General features: G+C 39.4%; 1 long non-coding RNA gene across 1 annotated transcript in view; it reads left to right on the plus strand.

Moving 5' to 3' along the window:
- LOC130283445 (uncharacterized) overlaps positions 1 to 15967 on the plus strand; it is a 33815-nt gene extending 17848 nt beyond the window's left edge. Inside the window, exons 2-3 of the long non-coding RNA XR_008846701.1 lie at positions 8783 to 8941; positions 15834 to 15967. This is a non-coding gene — a long non-coding RNA (uncharacterized LOC130283445). The remainder of the gene's footprint in view (positions 1 to 8782; positions 8942 to 15833) is intronic.
- The last annotated feature ends 224 nt before the right edge of the window (positions 15968 to 16191 follow it).

A 16191-nucleotide genomic window follows, 5' to 3' on the forward strand; every position in this document is an offset into this window, starting at 1 on the left:
TGCGCATCGCGAGCGGGCGCTACCCGCATCGCGAATCGCATCCCGGCTGGCAGCAGGATCGCAGCGCCCCGGGTCAGAGGACGTGACCGGAGCGCTGCAGCGGAGGGGGAGAAGCGAGCGCTCCGGGGAGGAGCGGGAACCCGGAGCGCTCGGCGTAACACTCCCCCTTTATAAAGCATTGGTACAGTCTATAGTGTATAATACTCCCCCTTTATAAAGCATTGGTACGGCCTCACCTGGAATATGCTGTTCAGTTTTGGGCACCTGTCCATAAAAGGGACACTGCGGAGTTGGAAAGGGTGCAGAGACGCGCGACTAAACTAATATGGGGCATGGAACATCTTAGCTATGAGGAGCGATTAAAGGAGTTACAATTGTTTAGTCTTGAGAAGAGACGTTTAAGGGGGGATATGATAAACGTATATAAGTATATTAATGGCCCATACAAAAAATATGGAGAAAAACTGTTCCAGGTTAAACCCCCCCAAAGGACGAGGGGGCACTCCCTCCGTCTGGAGAAGAAAAGGTTTAGTCTCAAGGGGCGACACGCCTTCTTTACCGTGAGGACTGTGAATTTATGGAACGGTCTACCTCAGGAACTGGTCACAGCAGGAACAATTAACAGCTTTAAAACAGGATTAGATACATTCCTGGAACAAAATAAGATTAATGCTTATGAAGAAATATAAAATCTCATCCCTTCCCCAATATCGCGCCACACCCCTACCCCTTAATTCCCTGGTTGAACTTGATGGACATATGTCTTTTTTCGACCGTACTAACTATGTAACTATGTAACTATACACTGATTAATTTCTAGAGGGAGGGGCCTGACACAGAGAATCAAACTGAACACAAAGGAGAAGTAATGATCCTTTCCCTTGACCGATCACAATGTATCAGTTTTCCCGGACTTTCCCTTTAATTGTCTTCCTAAGCGTGCGCTGTGAGATAGGAAAACCGCGAGCCCCACCAGGGACGGATGTGAGCGACCGCGCTGGGGAACGTGTCAGTAAATGATCAGTAAATTCCAGGCACAGAATAGTCACCGGTCATGAAGTTTGTGCGTTCAGGTCTGACCTGGAATATTCAGGATATTCAGGACATGGCCGCCGACGGCTGCGAACACGTTTTTTTTTTCTTTTTCCTCCTCAATTATTTTGCTTTGTTTGAAGCCGCACATTAATAGGACAAGCTCTGAATGCATTATGTGCTCTCCATTAATTGAATAGATCAAAAGCAGCTCATCCCGGGCCCCTCAGGGGAGTCAGGACGGCTTCGGAGGACCTCGCCTGCATAGTTCACCGCAGCGCCGCGCCAGCAGAGACCACGGGCTCCGGCTGTTTTATGCGTTTCAATTTCTCATCTGGTTTTCGGAGTAAGGTGAAAAAAAAAATTATCTGAAAAGGAGAATGAAATCCAGAGGAACGTCGATTGGAATGAAGGCCGAACATCTGACTTAAAGGGGTACTCCGGTGGAAAACTTTTTTTTTTTTAAATGAACTGATGCCAGAAAGTTAAAACAGATTTGCAAATTTCTTCTATTTAAAAATATTAATCCTTTCAGTACTTATTAGCAGCTGCATGCTACATAGGAAATTCTTTTCTTTTTTAATTTCTTTTCTGTCTTGTCCACAGTGCTCTCTGCTGACACCTCTGTCCGTGTCAGGAACTGTCCAGAGCAGCATAGGTTTGCTATGGGGATTTTCTCCTGCTCTGAACAGTTCCTGACACGGGCATCAGGTGTCAGCAGAGAGCACTGTGACAAGACAAAAAAAGAAATTAAAATAGAAAAGAATTTCCTCTGTAGCATACAGCTGCTAATAAGTACTGGAAGAGTGAAGATTTTTTTTAACAGAAATAATTTACAAATCTGTTTAACTTTCTGGCACCAGTTGATTAAAAAAAAAAAAAAAGGGGGTTTGAAGGGGTCCTCCGCTGCTAGACATCTTATTCAAGGATAAGGCATAAGATGTCTCGCGATCTCCTGCAGCACCCAGCGTTCTAAACATACGGCGGGTTCCTGCAGCAGTGGTCGTGACGTCACGGCCACGCCCCCTTGTGACGTACACCACACCCCCTCCGTTCATGTCTATGGGAGGGGGCGTGTCAACACGGAGGGGGGGTGGCAAGACGTCAAGAGGGGGCGTGACTGTGACGTCATGATCACGGCCTCCGGCTCAGAGCTTTATGAACAAAATGTTCAGAACATCGGAGCACTGGAGTACCCCTTTACAGTTACAGCCAGAGCTGCATTCACAACTCTGCAGCTTTTTTTTTTTTTAATCAAATTTTCAAGCTGAGCTTATAAATCCCTGCAGCCATATTTGGTCACTGTCCCTTTAATTGGTGCTTTTATTGCAGCTTTACTGAATTTAGGAATCTTAAGGTACTTTCTAGCTCGTGTATATGTAATGTCTCATGCAGATGTACATGTTCTCAGGTTCTGAAGTTCTCGGTCTAAAGTTAGTGAAAATATTGAACTTGATGCAGTTGGTTCGCTGTGGTGCAATGTGTAAACAAGTGTTTTCCAACTTAGGGTGCCTCCAGCTGTTGCAAAACTACAACTCCCAGCATGCCCAGACAGCCTTCGGCTGTCTGGGCATGCTGGGAGTTGTAGTTTTGCAACAGCTGGATGCACACTGGTTAGGAAACACTGACCAATAACTGTCTGGACATGCTGGGAGTTGTAGTTTTGCAACAGTTGGATGCACACTGGTTGGGAAACACTGACCAATAACTGTCCGGGCATGCTGGGAGTTGTAGTTTTGCAACAGCTGGAGGCACACTGGTTGGGAAACACTGACCAATAACTGTCCGGGCATGCTGGGAGTTGTACTTTTGCAACAGCTGGAGGCACACTGGTTGGGAAACACTGACCAATAACTGTCTGGGCATGCTGGGAGTTGTAGTTTTGCAACAGCTGGATGCACACTGGTTGGGAAACACTGACCAATAACTGTCTGGGCATGCTGGGAGTTGTAGTTTTGCAACAGCTGGATGCACACTGATTGGGAAACACTGATCAATAACTGTCTGGACATGCCGGGAGTTGTAGTTTTGCAACAGCTGGAGGCACACTGGTTGGGAAACACTGACCAATAACTGTCTGGGCATGATGGGAGTTGTAGTTTTGCAACAGCTGGATGCACACTGGTTGGAAAACACTGACCAATAACTGTCTGGGCATGCTGGGAGTTGTAGTTTTGCAACAGCTGGATGCACACTGGTTGGGAAACACTGATCAATAACTGTCTGGACATGCTGGGAGTTGTAGTTTTGCAACAGCTGGAGGCACACTGACTGGGAAACACTGGACTGGAGCATAAGACACAATACAAAGATGAAACAGGATACGATATGTAACTATCAGCTTAAACTGCAACAATGTATTTGAATCCTCTCTGTCTGTTCACTACACATAAAGCTGCTCCCTTGTCTTGGGGGTATCTCATGGCAGCCATATTTCTTTGGTCTGTTAGGGGATGACAAGTCACCATAACACCCCCTGTTACATTCATGCTGGGAGTTGTAGTTTTGCAACAGCTGGAGGCGCTCTGGTTGGTAAACACTGGACTCGAGTATAAGACAGGATAGGAAGATGAAAGGTGATACAATGTTTAACTATCAGAGGAAACCGCAACATTGTATCAGACCCTGTTACACCCCTGTTACATTCATGCTGGCAGTTGTAGTTTTGCAACAGCTGGAGACACACTGTTTGGTAAACACTGATGTAGACTTTAATGTACTCACTAGGTGGTGGTTCTGCGAGATAATACCCAAAAGGATGTATCCTGGGAAATCTTCTTGATGTGGGAATCACATAGCACTAAAGAGAATAATGTAACCAAAGGCTGACAAAGAGATCAATGTATTTAGAGAGGTCCTTGTTCAGCCTTTTTCTCTCTGGCATAGATAATAAACTCTATCATGGAAATGTAGGTACTTGTAGAACTTTTATTGCAGACAGGTTGTACCTAGGTAGAAGACAAATGGCCAATGTGTAATTGTGACTAACAATAGCAGACGTGAGAGATACACACTGCCTAACACAAGCCTAGACTTCTGACTAACAGGTTTTGGGTCCACCCCTTCTCTCGGCATAGGGAGGTTAGAGGGGCACTCTTCTCTAAACATCTTATCCCCTATCCAAAGGATGTTTGATCACAGGGGGTCCCGCTACTTGGGACACCTGTGATCTCCGGGCCGGCAGCTTCCGCGTTCATGATGTCAAGCCACGCCCCCTCCATTCATGTCTATGGGAGAGGGTGTGAGGGCTAGTACATGGCCGTCACGCCTCCTCCCATAGACGTTAATGGAGGGGGCATGGCGGCTGGTATCATCAGTAATCGGGCACGGAGCGGAGTTGGCTCCGTGCACCGAATGACAGGGGTGCTGCAGCGGAGATCGTGGGGGTCCCAAGGGTACCCTTTGGATGGGGGATAAGATGTTTTCAGCGGAGTTCCCTTAAGCTAGGGACTTTGGGTGGAAGAATTATGTGACCAAAGCATCATTCATTTGGGTACAGTAAAATAAGTTTTATTAAACTTTCACTCTTAAATTCCTAATTGTATGCAATAAACAAGGTCCAATGCACAGAAATATATTTACATTAACGCTCCAGTACTTGATACACACTCGGCCTAGGCTTCATACAGCAGTTTTCAGGCGCGCCGTGGCGCTGTGGAGTCATAGCCTTGTTAATCTGACCTTGAAGCTACGAGATTGCAGAAAGGGGTTTATAGCCTAAAACCAATGGGAGCCGAACAGATGGGCCGTCAATTCTATCCTCAACTAACATTGTCCAACATTATGGAGAAGTGTCATAATAGGTACACCCCCTTATTGTCTGCAGTTATCTACTTAACTTGCCCAGAAGATCAGCAAACTAAAGGACATAAAATGTTAATAGCCGGCGGAGTCCCCGCGGAAGCCGCCTTTATTTCTTTTCAGTAATTGGCAAAGAAGAGCAATTGTCCTGAATAAACACACAAAACGTTCTCCCGGGCCTCCGCAATAACACGATTCATGGCCACAGGTCACATGAGGTGCAAGGAAGGGGTTAAAAAAAACTGTATGAGCGCAAGCGCAATGACAGAACTGACATGGGACATAAGTATTGAACACGTCCCCATTGTTTTAACTAAATATATTTCCAAAGGGGCTATTTCCCCCAAATGTTGGTAAGAACCCAAGTAGTCCATACATACAAAGAAACCAAAACAAATAAACTTAGAAATTAAGTTATGTGTAATAATGTGCAATAACTCAGGGGAAAAGTATTGAACACATGAAGAAAGGGAGGAGCAAAAAGGCCTGGAAAGCTAAGACAACAGCTGAAATCTATCAGTCATTAAAAAGCAATCCAGCCCACTGTCAGTGCAAATTACCAACTGATGGTTACAAAAAGGTCTCATTGCCGAGTTGTCACACAAGACACATCTCATGATGGGGAAAAGAAAAGAGCTGTCTCCGGACCTTCACAACCTAAATGTTGTGACGCATAACAATGGCGTTGGTCATTGGTTACAGGCACATTTCTAAGATTCGGAATGTTCCAGTGAGCAAATATGGGGCCATAAAAGGAAGTGGTCAGGTGCTCCTCACAAGACAATGATTCAAAACACAAAGCCAAGGAAACTCTCAAATGGTTTTAAGGACAAAAAAAAAAATAAGGCTGCTAGAATGGCCAATCACCTGACTTATATCCTATAGAAAATTTACGGAAAGAACTTGATCTTGATTCATAGAAGAGACCCACAGAACCTTCAAGATTTCAAGACTTTTTGTGTGGGAAAAGTACCAGAATCCCCTCCGAACAATGCATGTGACTAGTACCTCCATACAGGAGGCTGGAGCCGTCATCACCAATAAAGGCTTCTGTAATTATATATGTGCAGCTGGTATAAGTTATATATATACTGTATATAGTGATATGGACCATGCTGGTATAACCTGGTATATACTGTATATAATATATATGTACAGCTGGTATAAGTAATATATATACTGTATATAGTGATATGGACCATGCTGGTATAACCTGGTATATGCTGTATATAATTATGTATGTACAGCTGGTATAAGTTATATATCTCCTGTATATAGTGATATGGACCATGCTGGTATAACCTGGTATATGCTGTATATAATTATGTATGTACAGCTGGTATAAGTTATATATCTCCTGTATATAGTGATATGGACCACGCTGGTATAATCTGGGTATATACTGTATATAATATATATGTACAGCTGGTATAAGTTATATATATCCTGTATATAGTGATATGGACCATGCTGGTATAACCTGGTATATACTGTATATAATTATATATGTACAGCTGGTATAAGTTATATATCTCCTGTATATAGGGATATGGACCATGCTGGTATAACCTGTTATATACTGTATATAATTATATATGTACAGCTGGTATAAGTTATATATCTCCTGTATATAGTGATATGGACCATGCTGGTATAACCTGGTATATACTGTATATAATATATATGTACAGCTGGTATAAGTTATATATCTCCTGTATATAGTGATATGGACCATGCTGGTATAACCTGGGTATATACTGTATATAATATATATGTACAGCTGGTATAAGTTATATATCTCCTGTATAAAGTGATATGGACCATGCTGGTATAACCTGGTATATACTGTATATAATATATATGTACAGCTGGTATAAGTTATATATCTCCTGTATAAAGTGATATGGACCATGCTGGTATAACTTGCTATATACTGTATATAATATATATGTACAGCTGGTATAAGTTATATATCTCCTGTATATAGTGATATGGACCATTCTGGTATAACCTGGGTATATACTGTATATAATTATATATGTACAGCTGGTATAAGTTATATATCTCCTGTATATGGTGATATGGACCATGCTGGTATAACCCGGGTATATACTGTATATAATTATATATGTACAGCTGGTATAAGTTACATATCTCCTGTATATAGTGATATGGACCATGCTGGTATAACCTGGTATATACTGTATATAATATATATGTACAGCTGGTATAAGTTATATATCTCCTGTATATAGTGATATGGACCATGCTGGTATATCCTGGGTATATACTGTATATAATATATATGTACAGCTGGTATAAAATATATATCTTCTGTATATAGTGATATGGACCATGCTGGTATAACCTGGTATATACTGTATATAATATATATGCACAGCTGATATAAGTTATATATCTCATTTATATAGTGATATGGACCATGCTGGTATAACCCGGGTATATACTGTATATAATTATATATGTACAGCTGGTATACGTTATATATCTCCTGTATATAGTGATATGGACCATGCTGGTATAACCTGGTATATACTGTATATAATTATATATGTACAGCTGGTATAAGTTATATATCTTCTGTATATAGTAATATGGACCATGCTGGTATAACCTGGTATATACTGTATATAATATATATGTACAGCTGGTATAAGTTATATATCTCCTGTATATAGTGATATGGACCATGCTGGTATAACCTGGGTATATACTGTATATAATATATATGTACAGCTGGTATAAGTTATATATCTCCTGTATATAGTGATATCGACCATGCTGGTATAACCTGGGTATATACTGTATATAATATATATGTACAGCTGGTATAAGTTATATATCTCCTGTATATAGTGATATGGACCATGTTGGTATAACCTGGATATATACTGTATATAATATATATGTACAGCTGGTATAAGTTATATATCTCCTGTATATAGTGATATGGACCATGCTGGTATAACCTGGGTATATACTGTATATAATATATATGTACAGCTGGTATAAGTTATATATCTCCTGTATATAGTGATATGGACCATGCTAGTATAACCTGGTATATACTGTATATAATTATATATGTACAGCTGGTATAAGTTATATATCTCCTGTATATAGTGATATGGACCATGCTGGTATAACCTGGTATATACTGTATATAATATATATGTACAGCTGGTATAAGTCATATATCTCCTGTATATAGTGATATGGACCATGCTGGTATAACCTGGTATATACTGTATATAATATATATGTACATCTGGTATAAGTCATATATCTCCTGTATATAGTGATATGGACCATGCTGGTATAACCTGGGTATATACTGTATATAATATATATGTACAGCTGGTATAAGTTATATATCTCCTGTATATAGTGATATGGACCATGCTAGTATAACCTGGTATATACTGTATATAATTATATATGTACAGCTGGTATAAGTTATATATCTCCTGTATATAGTGATATGGACCATGTTGGTATAACCTGGATATATACTGTATATAATATATATGTACAGCTGGTATAAGTTATATATCTCCTGTATATAGTGATATGGACCATGCTGGTATAACCTGGTATATACTGTATATAATATATATGTACAGCTGGTATAAGTTATATATCTCCTGTATATAGTGATATGGACCATGCTGGTATAACCTGGGTATATACTGTATATAATATATATGTACAGCTGGTATAAGTCAGATATCTCCTGTATATAGTGATATGGACCATGCTGGTATAACCTGGTATATACTGTATATAATATATATGTACAGCTGGTATAAGTCATATATCTCCTGTATATAGTGATATGGACCAATCTGGTATAACCTGGGTATATTCTGTATATAATAAGATTGGATCAGTTGCCAATATGTCTGTGTGTAATCTTTGATGTTTGCAGATTGTGCTGATCTGGAGGCGGCGCGGTTGGGATGCGGACGGTGTGACTTCGCCCTTGGGGAGTTGCCTGTAAACCAAGCATCACCTGTTAATTATCGTTCCTCTCAAGTCAAGTTTAGGAAAACACTCGGCACATGGAGGACGCGGGCGCTGGATGCCAGTAAGTCAGCGGCATCTGTGGGGAGATCTCCTGGCACAGATACCATAAATAGGTGTGATGGATTCGCAGCGCAGGATGAGAAGTTCACGTTCCTCTCGCTCTCATATTCAGTTAATTAGCCTTCAGACGAGCGACAAAGGTCACCGCCACAGATTAATAAGTAGAGAGTGATGGCCGGGACATCCCCAATGTGACAGGTGACTGAGCCAGATGCAAAATTGCTCAGAGCAAGCGGAAAAATATAAGAAAATATCAGAATGAGGAAAAAAAAATGACAACAATAGTATCTAATAAAATCTTGATATTCTGTAACTAGAGTGGAACGAGCCGAGCCCCCCAAACCCGTATTAGATCAGCTGCGAGTATAGCTGCGATAGCTGGGAGTACAGCTCAGCCCAGCAACAAGTTAATTAGCATTGCTGTGCAGCGCTAGTTAACTCCTTTAGGGTGGAGTATACATTATACACCCATCTGTATGGCTGTATAATGTATACAGTAAAGAAAGTGATACTTAACATTTAGTCGCTGGTTCAGGCCTCTTCTTGTGTATCTCCACCTCTGGAGATGACATCATGGTGCGGGTGGAGTTACACAAGAAAAGGCCCGGATCAGCGACGAGATGGTAATATCACACTCTTCACTGTATACATTATAAAGCCATATATGTGTGTATAATGTATACACATCCCCCAAGGAGTTAACTAGCGCTACTCAACAGCGCTAAATAACTCCTTCCTCGCCAGGTCGGCACATAGTGTTCAGTCCAGCAAGAGGTTACAGTAAACCGGCAGATTCAGTGGTTTACTGCGACAAAAGACTTAAGTTGTGCTGCACAGCGCAACTTAACCCTTTCATTGCCAGTTTGCGGCGAACTAGTTTGTAGCGAACCGTCAGTGAAAGGGATACGTTGACATCTGTAGATTTAGCAAGACCAAAAACCCAATGAAAAAGGATGAATGAACCCCTCCCGAGATTCATTTTGGGTCAGATTCAGCTCCACATGACCCTAGCCCATTGTACAGCACCCGGCCCATGGAGTGTACGAAGTTAAGTGGCGATGCACTGTGTAGGGTTTATTTCATTGTTTTCTGCAGAGAAATAAACCCATTTGGCTTCTTTACGTTTTTTCTGTCTGGGACTAATATATGGCGCTGTGACCACCTTCGCTCTCCGTCTCCCGATGTAATAGTTCGGTCGTTACTTTGTTTCCGTTTTTTCCTCTTTTATCACTGCTCCTCACTTCTTGGATAATTGAAAAGTCAATGAAATACTATTAAAGATGCGGCGGCTAATCTACCTGCGGATCGTCTGTGCGGAGTCGCACGGATTGAGAGTTTTTGGAAAATTGCTAAAATATTGTTTGGAAATGAGTGATACTGCGCGGCGCGGCGGCCGGTGGAGAGGAATCGTCCGCGCTGCCAGAACATCATCAATATTTTTTTGTTTTTCGCTCAAGCCCGATCTATAACACTTCGATTAATTCTGATGGGCGTCCGATAACTGAGCTGCTCCATCACATTGATAGAGATCTGCAGTTTTGTTCCTGTGTGTCAGAGAATCCAGCGTATGACTCTATCTGCTGCAGGATGGATCGGTTGTGGGGACCAACAACTGGGATTGTAGGAAAAACAAAAATAATGAAAACTGAGGAAAAAATCTCAATAATCGGAGAAAAACAAAACCTGAGGTTTACCCGAAGATAACACCTCAGTCAGCAGCACAAATACACACAATATATACACACAAATATACACACACACGTATACATAAACACACACTATACATACGTATATATATATATATATATACACATAAACATAAAAACACACGATACACACATATATACATACATACATACACACAATATATATACACACACACAATATATATATATACATAAACACACACAATATATACACACAAATATACACACACTATACGTGTGTGTGACACACAAGTATACATAAACACACACAATACATACGTATATATATACATAAACATAAAAACACACGATACACACATATATATACATACATACACACAATATATATATATACATAAACACACACCTAAATGTATCGTGTGTTTTTATGTTTATATATATATATATATAAATATATATATATATCTCTACATAAAAACACACAATACACACATATATACATACACACACACAATATATACATACACACACACACACACACTATAGATTATATATATATATATAAACAAACAACAAAAAATGTGGTCTCAAATGGCTGGAGGTACTCTACCCCAAATGCGGTTGTGCATTTATACTGGGGGAGCAGATCCTGCCCTTGTAGTCCGATGCTAGGGGCGATCCCCAGCATAAAAATGCATACAATGGAGGATGCCTGCAGCGGACTACAAGTGCCACAATAGAATCCTACACCAGATAAACGGTGTGGATATGTAACAATATTAATATTAAACTCCAACATTAATGCGCCTTGAATATCCACCAGGCAGCATTAAGGTAGCACCTGTGAGGCCGGCACCCATAATAGCCAACTCAGGTGGGGCCTGCAGCCTCCCTCCTCCCATTGCATGTGTGCGTAGTAACACTGGAGGGTATCTGGAAGGAAGTTGTGAGCCAGCCGAATGCTGCCGTAATTGCCCACTGGCCCCTGTTCTGTTTATCAAGCACAGGTAGGACTAGCGTTAGGTCTCGCACCAAATTGAGAAACCTTGGCGTTGGTGTGCGGGCTCTGGTGTGTCCTTTATATAAGGATACACTGGCGAATGTCTCAATTTTAACATCAGTGTTGAGGGATAGCTAATGTCACTGTATACATCTACCACAGTAGTGCACCCATATTCTTGTATTGTATATATATATATATATATATATATATATATATATATATACACACACACACACAATGTACATACATATACATGCAAGCACACTACATATATATATACATACATATACATGCAAGCACATTACATTTATATACATACATGCACACTACATACATATACACACACTACATACATTTCCACATATGTAAATCCAAATACACATGATACATTCATATACATACACATTCATGTACACTACACACACACAATAAGAATGTATACCTATTCACACTTGATACATTGGCACATACATACTCACTACATACATAGACATAAACAATATATACATATACACCTACACACACAATACATACATATACTCACTTGACATATTTGTCCACCATCCAGATATAGGTGGCCTCTCATTAATGTTATGTTTTCATTAGACCCTCCTGTCTCTTCATTACACCCTCCTGTCTCTTCATTACACCCTTCTGTCTCTTCATTACACCATCCTGTCTCTTCATTACACCCTTCTGTCTCTTCATTACACCCTCCTGTCTCTTCATTACACCATCCTGTCTCTTCATTACACCCTTCTGTCTCTTCATTACACCCTCCTGTCTCTTCATTACACCCTCCTGTCTCTTCATTACACCCTCCTTTCTCTTCATTACACCCTCCTGTCTCTTCATTACACCCTCCTGTCTCTTCATTACACCCTCCTGTCTCTTCATTACACCCTTCTGTCTCTTCATTACACCCTTCTGTCTCTTCATTACACACTTCTGTCTCTTCATTATACCATCCTGTCTCTTCATTACACACTTCTGTCTCTTCATTACACCCTTCTGTCTCTTCATTACACACTTCTGTCTCTTCATTACACCCTCTTGTCTCGTCATTCAAGTCGTCATTCAAGCCCAGGGGACTACTTGCCGGGCGGCCCGGGAGGACTCTATAACTTCACCATCCCTGGGGGCATAAACGTCCCCCGGGGATGGTGCGGATAATAATTTTAGCATATGTATATATATGTTAGCATTGCCAAGCATTATATATGCTAAAATCTACTGATTGGTTCCCTTTAATACACCCTCCCATTTCTTTATTACACACCCCTCTCTCCAACCATATCTCACCTTGTATCCAGACTAGAGGAGCCCAATAGGATACTAGAGCCTCAATGTATCCCAACTGTATCTCATCTTGTATCCAGGCTAGCGGAGCCCAATAGGATACTAGAGCCCCAATGTATCCCAACTGTATCTCATCTTGTATCCAGACTAGAGGAGCCGATTAGGATACTAGAGCCTCCATGTATCCCAACTGTATCTCACCTTGTATCCAGACTAGAGGAGCCCAATAGGATACTAGAGTTTCCATGTATCCCAACTGTATCTCATCTTGTATCCAGGCTAGCGGAGCCCAATAGGGTACTAGAGCCTCCATGTATCCCAACTGTATCTCATCTTGTATCCAGACTGGAGGAGCCCAATAGGATACTAGAGCCTCCATGTATCTCAACTGTATCTCATCTTGTATCCAGACTAGAGGAGCCCAATAGGTTACCAGAGCAAGCAATGTATCAGTGCAAGCAACATGTAGCATTCTGGGGCCACATTGTCTGCTATACTATAGACAGAGGGGCCAGAAGATTGGGATATATATGGTACCTTGTGATGAGACGGTAGAGATCCCTACCTGGAGACATCTATCCGCCATGACAGATCCTCCTCCCGCTGTCTCAGCCGATCTGGTTGATACAGAAAATACAGAATAATCATCTGGTCTCCGTCGCGGTTCCCTCCAAATCTGATGATAGAACTTCCCCCATGTCATCAATATTTAGCTTATAAATATGAAATGGTATAAGTAACAGAGGATTAGAGAAGCGGGTGGAGAAGAGGATCCGAATACAGTGAGAGCTCGCTCCTCAGCAGTGAAGGATTGTTCAGTGACAGCGCTGCGCTCACAATGGATTTACGTTATTACACTAAAGAGGGTTCACCTACGGCCCATTCCACCGCCTGATCATTCACTTATTTCAAGTTAAAGTCTGAACAGAGATTCTTCTCCGAGCCGCCTGTTCTACCGCATCCTAAATATTCATGACCTGACATTTACTATGTGCATATATAATACCGATAGAGATGGAGGGGAGATACTTCTGGATATGGAGATTACAAGCAGCAGCATTATAGTAGTTATATTCTTGTATATAGGAGCAGTATTATAGTAGTTATATACTTGTATATAGGAGACAGTATTATAGTAGTTATATTCTTGTATATAGGAGCAGTATTATAGTAGTTATATTCTTGCATATAGGAGACAGTATTATAGTAGTTATATTCTTGTATATAGGAGCAGTATTATAGTAGTTATTTTCTTGTATATAGGAGCAGTATTATAGTAGTTATATACTTGTATATAGGAGACAGTATTATAGTAGTTATATTCTTGTATATAGGAGCAGTATTATAGTAGTTATATTCATGTATATAGGAGCAGTATTATAGTAGTTATGTACTTGTATATAGGAGACAGTATTATAGTAGTTATATTCTTGTATATAGGAGCAGTATTATAGTAGTTATATTCATGTATATAGGAGCAGTATTATAGTAGTTATATTCTTGTATATAGGGGCAGTATTATAGTAGTTATATTCTTGTATATAGGAGCAGTATTATAGTAGTCATATACTTGTATATAGGAGACAGTATTATAGTAGTTATATTCTTGTATATAGGAGCAGTATTATAGTAGTTATATTCTTGTATATAGGAGACAGTATTATAGTAGTTATATTCTTGTATATAGGAGCAGTATTATAGTAGTTATATTCTTGTATATAGGAGCAGTATTATAGTGGTTATATTCTTGTATATAGGATCAGTATTATAGTAGTTATATTCTTGTATATAGGAGCAGTATTATAGTAGTTATATTCTTGTATATAGGAGCAGTATTATAGTAGTTATATTCTTGTATATAGGAGCAGTATTATAGTAGTTATATTCATGTATATAGGAGCAGTATCATAGTAGTTATGTACTTGTATATAGGAGACAGTATTATAGTAGTTATATTCTTGTATATAGGAGCAGTATTATAGTAGTTATATTCATGTATATAGGAGCAGTATTATAGTAGTTATATTCTTGTATATAGGGGCAGTATTATAGTAGTTATATTCTTGTATATAGGAGCAGTATTATAGTAGTCATATACTTGTATATAGGAGACAGTATTATAGTAGTTATATTCTTGTATATAGGAGCAGTATTATAGTAGTTATATTCTTGTATATAGGAGACAGTATTATAGTAGTTATATTCTTGTATATAGGAGCAGTATTATAGTAGTTATATTCTTGTATATAGGAGCAGTATTATAGTGGTTATATTCTTGTATATAGGATCAGTATTATAGTAGTTATATTCTTGTATATAGGAGCAGTATTATAGTAGTTATATTCTTGTATATAGGAGCAGTATTATAGTAGTTATATTCTTGTATATAGGAGCAGTATTATAGTAGTTATATACTTGTATAAAGGAGACAGTATTATAGTAGTTATATTCTTGTATATAGGAGCAGTATTATAGTAGTTATATTCTTGTATATAGGAGACAGTATTATAGTAGTTATATTCTTGTATATAGGAGCAGTATTATAGTAGTTATATTCTTGTATATAGGAGGCAGTATTATAGTAGTTATATTCTTGTATATAGGAGCAGTATTATAGTAGTTGTATTCTTGTATATAGGGGGCAGTTTTATAGAACTTATATTCTTGTATATAGGAGCAGTATTATAGTAGTTATATTCTTGTATATAGGAGCAGTATTATAGTAGTTATATTTTTGTATATAGGAGCAGTATTATAGTAGTTATATACTTGTATATAGGCGCAGTATTATAGTAGTTATATTCTTGTATATAGGAGCAGTATTATAGTAGCTATATTCTTGTATATAGGAGCAGTATTATAGTAGCTATATTCTTGTACATAGGTATCTAGTTAATTTCTTTATTATCTTTATCTTACTATAGGAAATCTCTCCCTCCTTATGTAGATGGTAATTTGAATGTTGCCCCCTGGTGGACTTATCGTCCTTGAAGATCTGCCACCACAGGAACCTTCTCTGCTTATACCGTATAAAGCCTTGGGTGTGCTATAAGTGGTGCCACTAGAACAGAAGAGCTGGTTTTTCACTTTGATAAATTACCGCTTTTGACCGAGATAGCGAATTCTGGATTTATTAAAAGGGCCTCTTTGTGGCTCATCGCAAATACTCTCAGAAACCGCATTATCGCTGTAGTCTGCCTTTAATAAATCAATGATTATAAATGGCTTCTATCATCCACAATTGCTGCATGGCACTGAATGCTTTAAGTATGCATTCGCTTT

This window comes from Hyla sarda, chromosome 7 (genome assembly GCF_029499605.1).
Source record: "Hyla sarda isolate aHylSar1 chromosome 7, aHylSar1.hap1, whole genome shotgun sequence".
NCBI classification, from domain to species: Eukaryota; Metazoa; Chordata; class Amphibia; order Anura; family Hylidae; genus Hyla; species Hyla sarda.